Raw genomic sequence first — 7,232 nt, forward strand, 5'->3', positions numbered from 1 at the left:
TTTTCTGAAGATAGAGTGATCTTTGAGTATCTTGCTTAAAGTGCTAGCTAGATGGCTAAACACCAGTCCTTTTTCTTAGAGTAAACTAAAACAAAAGTATATTCTTGTATCATAAATTAGTTTAGTATGTCTTATTAGAAAACTCTTAACATGGGACACATTAGAGTTTATGAGACAGTAAGACTATTGGAAAAATGTCAAACAATGGAAAATTTACCAGCATAATTCCATCTTGTGAGGCTTCCTGGGAGACAGTCAACTTGCTTTACCCAGATAATTCTTCTAAGCATTGAAATGTAAACAATAATTTTATTCTTCAAACTTCAGCACTGTTTATATCTGAGACCCAAGTTTAAACCAATATCTCATAAAGTATATTTGAATAAATCTCCTTAATATCAACTCTGTCTAGTTACTTAGCAAATACATGTAGAAATAAATCCAATAGAAATGTGTTTATCTTTAAATAACTCCCTTCACTGCCTTACTTATACATTGATTATAATCTCCAAATACAGAGGAATTCTAATTTTTCATAAATATATTTGTTAAAAATATAGTCCATAAATATGACTATCTCTAAGGTAATGAATAAAGATGAACTTGGAGAATATATTGAATGCTCTCTAAGAGATAATAAATGAAACTGAATCTAAAACATTATTTAATAGTATACTTCTGAACTTTCAAAATCTCAAAATAATGTTCAGCATTACATTGATAACTTCATTTAAAATGCTCAGCACTATGAGTTGCAACATTGATAAAACTTTGTTTAGAAAAGATGCTTTCTAGTAAGGCTGATGTTTCTAATTCTTGATTGTTTACTGGGAGATAAATTAGATACAAGAATATTATAAACAAGACATTTGATTAGAGGCCTAATTCGGGGAGTAGAGTTTTGAGTCAGAACTTAGCTTGACATTTTCTTTTGGATGCAGAAGTTTAAAAATGTAGCCCAAGTCCTATGGGGCTTAAGTTCATTTTAGCAAATAAAGTTGTATTCACTTTATTTGGTGATTTTTAGGTAGATTTAATGTTTAAAAACAATTTAAATTTTATAATTAAAAAACTGACTCCCAAAGACTAAATTTTAGTATCTGTTTGAAAAACATAATATTTCTTCTACTGAACATATATTCAGTTTTTGTCCACATTCAAATATAGGACATGCTCATTTATGAGAAAGAATATTGAAGAGACCAAATTGTGGATTCCCCTATCTAAAATTTTGAGACAGCATCCTAGCTTACCACAATGTTTTAGTTTGTTTAGTGACGCTAATAACAGAATACCTGACCTGAGATTAGATAGTTTATAAAGAAAAGAGGTTTATTTGGCTCACGATTCTGGTGGCAGAAAGGTTGAAGATTGGGCAGGTGAATATGGTGAGGGACTCAGGCTGCATTGTTCTAGAGAGGGAATTCATGCTGTACCCAAGCTGCTCAAGCATGACACCATTTTGAGAGCAGAGACAACACTGGACTACATCTTGCCCTAGGGCCCAGTATCTCCTGTATCTCCACATGCCTGGGGCCCTGCTAACATCCCCTCACATCCACCCAGAGGGCTGCAGCATTATTGTGCTGACTGGAGCCAGGGGCAGTCACATCACTGGAACCCAAACTGCTTGCACAACACCCTACACCCTGGGGAACAGGCAGTCCAGCACATCAGGAAGTCTGCCCTCAGGACATAGAGAACTGAAGTATGCACTCCTTAGAGCCAGAAAGCAGTATTCCCAGGGCCACTTCCACAGACAGTGACCCCACTCCCTTCCAGCAGCAAGGCCAGGGGCCAGAGGTTAGCTAGCCCTTGCAACCCACTCAGGGCCCAGGGACTGGCCTGCTTACCCTGACATGGTTACTGCTGGTGTCCATTCACCTCATGTAGAAACCCTGGAAGAAGACTTTCCAGCCTATTGGTGCCTGTGCATGCCACCCAGAGATTCAGAATCTGGCCCATCCAGCCTACTGTTGCCATCACCAGTGCCCACACACCCTGCATAGGGCCCAAAGACTGGCCCAACTGAGGCACACACCACTGCCACTGCCAGTGTCTGCACATGCCACTTAGATGACTGAGGACCAGCCTACTCAGTGTCCCCCTCCTCATCTCCCACAAAGTCTCACCATAGTGTCCATAAACAACCACACAGTCTGAGCCACAAAAATAAAGAGCTCACTGGAAGAGAAGATACACAAAGGAAAAAGATAAAGGAATCAAACATTATCACTACGGAAAGCCATCACATAAGGAATAAGGAAGGAAGAAATAGACAAAGCATACACAAAACAACTAGAAAACAAGAAACAGAGGGATAAGAATAAGTCTTCACTTACCAATACCAAGCTTGAATGTAAATGGTCTAAATTCAAAAAACTGATCTGCTGAATAATAAAAAAAGACCTATCTATAATTTGCCTACAAGAAACTCACTTCACCTGTAAAGTCATATATAGACTAAAAGTGAGGGACAGAAGAATATATTCTGTGCAAGCAGAAGCCAAAAATGTGAAAAAGTAGCTATACTTACATCATACAAAATAGGCTTTAAGACAAAACCATAAAAAGAAACAAAAAGGTAATTACATAGTGAAAAGGGAGTCGATGGAGCAAGGGGATATGACAATTGTAAATAATATATGCACCAAAAACCAGAGCACCCAGAGGTATAAAGCAAGTATTAATAGAGTGAAAGAGATAGACTCTATTTCCATAATAACTGGGGACTCACCCAAAAATAGCATGTTAACATATGAAGTGATGTTCAACATCATATATCATTGCAAATTAAAACAATGAAATACCATTACATATTATTAGTTGGTGAAAAAGTAATTGTGGTTTTGCCATTAAAAATAATAGCAAAAATTCAAAACACTGACAAACACCAAATGCTTATTTGAATGTAGAGTATCAGGAACTCTCATTCAATGCAGGTGGATGCAAAATGGTACAGCTACTTTACAAGGTAGTTTGACAATTTCTTATTAAAAATGCTTTTACCATGTGATCCAGCAATACTTTACCCAAAGGAGTTGAATGTCCAAACAAAAGTTTGTGCATCGATGTTTATAGCAGCTTTAATTGCCAAACCTGGAAACAATCAAGATGTCTTTCAGTAGGTAAATGAATGAATAAACTGTAGTACATCCAGACAATGGAATATTATTTCATACTAAAAATATAAGCATGATATTATACGGACATTATAAGACATTAAAATACATGGAAGAAACTTGAGTGCACATGGCTAAGTGAAAGTTAATCTGAAACAGCTACATACGATATAATTCCAACTATATGACATCCGGGAAGAGTTAAAATTATAGATAGTAGAAAAAAATCAGTGATTTCCAATGTTTAGGAGAAAGGAAGAATGGATAGGCAGAGCACAGCGGAGTTGAGGGTGGTGAAACTATTCTGTATAATACCATAATGGTACATATATGTCATTGTACATTTGTAAACCTCATAAAATATGCACCACCAAGAATGAACCCTGATATACACAATGATCTTTGAGTGATAATGTAGTTTCATTGATTATAACAAATGTACTACTCTGGTGCAGAATGTTGATAAGGGGAACTCTCTGTACTTCCTGCTGAATCACTATGAACTTAAAATTGCTCTAAAAATAGAGTTTATTAATTTAAGCAATTAAGGAAAAATAATGACCTTTAATATAAACAAAAGAATTAATTAATAGCAAAATAAACTATAAGAAACAATTTTTTTTCAGAGAGAAGTAATATGACACCATAAAGAAACGTGGATTGCAACAAAGAAATAAAGAACACTAGAAATGAAATAAATAAAGGTAAAATAAAGTTTTTAAAACATTTTTAATTGTTCTAAAGGACCAAATACAACATCATGGATAAATCTTGGTAATACGCAATATGATACTATTGAGTTTAAAATCAAGTAAAATAACAGTATAGTGTCTAAGCAGGTATATATATACATATAATATATGTACATGTGTTTATGTATAGTAAAGCAATATTCATTCTAATGATATGAATAAAAATAGGCAGGAAGATGTAATGGAAAAAAGTGATATGTTTGCAATTTATTCCTTAATAAATTAAGGAATTTATTCCTTGAAAAATTAAAGAATAAATCCATACATAAATTCATCCTTTCATGGATAGATTATAATTGCATAGTGAGAACTGTAAAAACTCAGCATTATGAGTATTCTAATTCTGTGCAACTGAATTCCATTTTAAAAAGAATAAACAATAAAGAAAGTGTAAGGTAAAAAAATTGTGAGAGAAAATTTAAGAGATTTGGAGACATATAGATTAAAAATTGAGAAGGCATTTGTAAACAATAGGAATTTCAGGGGAAACAGAAAATAGCAGAAAGAAGAAGGGCAGCCAATATTCCAATATACCTTTCCAGTCTTCTCTGCATTAATTTTTCTATTCAAGTTTTTGATTTCTTCCTGAACAGTTCATTCATGTACTAGATTTCCATAAACACACAGATCTATTTTGAACTCAACTGTTCTATTTGTTTATCAAAGGTAATACATGCTTTGATCACAGTGGCTTTAGAATATAAAGTATTAGCAGTTAAATTGAGTTTCACTAGTCCTCAAATTCATAAATTCCTATTTATTTTTGGAAATCTATCCCTTCGTAAAAAATTTAAAATCCCAAAACTTGGGATTTTGTAGAAATTGAAAGAAAATTTATAACTGGGAGAAAATACAAAGAAACACATGAGTATTAAACATATTCATAGCTTTGACGTGGTGTCATTTCATACAATATTGCCTCTTTTCACTTATTAAGGTTTTCTGTTTTTTAGTAAAATTTTATAGTTTTTTATCTTTAAGTCCTATTATTTATGAATAATTTTAGGATTTATGCTATTTTAAATGGGATTATCCTCCATTTGATTTTTTGCTATGATTTTTGTTTATTAACCTTCTGATTGCTTCTTTTTACTAGGAAATGAAATCTCAAAATGGCCAGATGGGAGGTCTAGCCTAGAGTTCAACTAAATCGAAGTATTTTCATATTCCCCAGTGGAAGCATTTCCTTGTAGGATTTTTATACATTGGAACCAGTAGAGCTAAGAAGCAAACGTTTTGTGATTAGGTCATTAAGAAAAACAATACAAAATGATATTTTCATATCTACCTTCTAAATGATTCTGAAAACTACTGTAGCTGTGGGAGAAACTGATTCACATGGGTGCGTGCACACATATACACACAGGAAAACACACACACAGCAATGTATACACACACATTGGATCCTGCAAGATAGCATTCCAACCCACCTCACAGACATTCTTTCCAAGATGGTATTATTATAACTGAATTATAATAAGGTATACTAACATGCATTAAAGCCAGCTACTTCTGAATAATGTGCCCAATGGCATTGCCAGTTAATCCTTTGGGCATTGGTTTATTGTCCTTTTCTTTTAACTGTTTTAACTCTTTTAACCAAGAGTTAGCTCTTGGTCAGAAGCAATATGTTGTGAGCTACCTTGACAGTGTTTGAAGTATTTCGTTATTTAAAAAATGATAGTGCTGGCAGAAGCATAACAAGCATGAAAAGGAAATGACCGTAAGAAAAGTTATAATTTCATTGTGGGCCTGTCATTGTACTTTTTGTAATAAAAGTGGGACAGAAAAATCAATCTCTGGTTTTTAAAATCATTTGTATTTTTTTATATTCAATATTTCCTCTAGGAGAATGGAAATCAAGAGATGGCATTTGAAGTTTCACAAGCATAGGAGGACTTCTCTAAGAATGGAAAGCAATGTGGCAGCAGACTGATTCTGATGGGTCCTTTTGTTTCATAAAGCTTCATCCAAAAGCCAGACTGGAATGTTATTTTTTCAGTTAACTCGTCATGGAGAAGCCACATGAGGCCATAGATGTGGTGTGAGGGATGATGAGCTTTGTAACATGAGTTAGTCTCACAAGAAGATAAAGTGATCTGTGCATGAGATTTGTTAGTTCAACATATGTTGCTCGTGCACAATTCCATATATTTTACTGCTATTCGATGATATATTGGTACTGGATGTATCCGGATTGGGAAGTAGTGAATTAGACAATATCCAGTTCACAATTGGCAGTTTAGGCTGTGTGATCATTCAGTGTGCCATGGTTGGATGTTCAGTATCTGCCAGGGCATGGCAAAAAGCCAAGATCTACTTCTCATAAAGCAGATGCCTCAGTAGGCAAAGATGACGCAAATTTGAGGCTTCTACTATGATTATTGTATTAGTGCTTAACACAAGCTCAGGTTAGACTTTTGATCTGATAGGGTCATTTAGGGCAGCACTGTATATCTTGGATCGTATGAGTAGAGGAACATAATTTCATTGAATCCAAGGCTACTGCAGAGATTCGTCTTACTCTGGGTCCCAGCCAAAGCTGGAAGCCTTTGGTCTCATCTGGTAAATTAGTCATATATATATATATATATATAGTGTGTGTTTATATATAGTGTATAGTGTATTCGTTATATATATGTATATATAGTGTATATGCATATATAGTACATATATATGTATATACACTATATATGTATGTATGCATATATAGTGTATATATACAGTGTCTCATAGCTTGAAAGCCGACATTGCCTAGAAGCAAGAAAGTAAGGATCTAATACAGTCTTATTAAGCAAAAGTAAGTAGATTGCAGACAGATAAAAATATTAAATGTCTGCTATGCTATATAATAATACATTCAATTTTTAAATAAAAAATAAATGAGGTGGCAGAGAATTGAAGTAAAAATGAATTAAAGGTTTCAGAGGATGAAAAATTAAATCACTCACAATATCTTTAACTTATTTAATTAATCATAGTGGCAAAACAACCAAAATAGCATAGATTTATTTTTAATCCAATTGAATGAAATAAATAAAAATGACATACACACACATGCATGTGTGGGCACCCTCCATTTACATATATATACACACACACGTGCATACACACATTTATGTATATATTTATGTATGTATACATTTTATGTGTATATACACGTGCGTGTGTATATATACATATATATGTAAATGGAGGGTATCCACACATGCATATGTATGTATATATATGCATATCTATGTTTTTGCAAAAGTAAGATCTTAGGTAACATCCAGTGGGACCAGTTAAAACATTCCTTAATTAAGACTCTTCAAATAAATCCTCTTTTCTGTCTACATAATGTGTAAACTAGAAGTCT

General features: G+C 33.7%; 1 long non-coding RNA gene across 1 annotated transcript in view; it reads left to right on the top strand.

Annotated features, from left to right (window-relative positions):
• LOC129485841 (uncharacterized) overlaps window positions 1–5,854 on the top strand; it is a 70,463-nt gene extending 64,609 nt beyond the window's left edge. The window contains exons 2-3 of the long non-coding RNA XR_008658786.2: window positions 3,749–3,826; window positions 5,723–5,854. This is a non-coding gene — a long non-coding RNA (uncharacterized lncRNA). The remainder of the gene's footprint in view (window positions 1–3,748; window positions 3,827–5,722) is intronic.
• The last annotated feature ends 1,378 nt before the right edge of the window (window positions 5,855–7,232 follow it).

This window comes from Symphalangus syndactylus, chromosome 7, assembly GCF_028878055.3.
Source record: "Symphalangus syndactylus isolate Jambi chromosome 7, NHGRI_mSymSyn1-v2.1_pri, whole genome shotgun sequence".
Taxonomy (NCBI): domain Eukaryota; kingdom Metazoa; phylum Chordata; class Mammalia; order Primates; family Hylobatidae; genus Symphalangus; species Symphalangus syndactylus.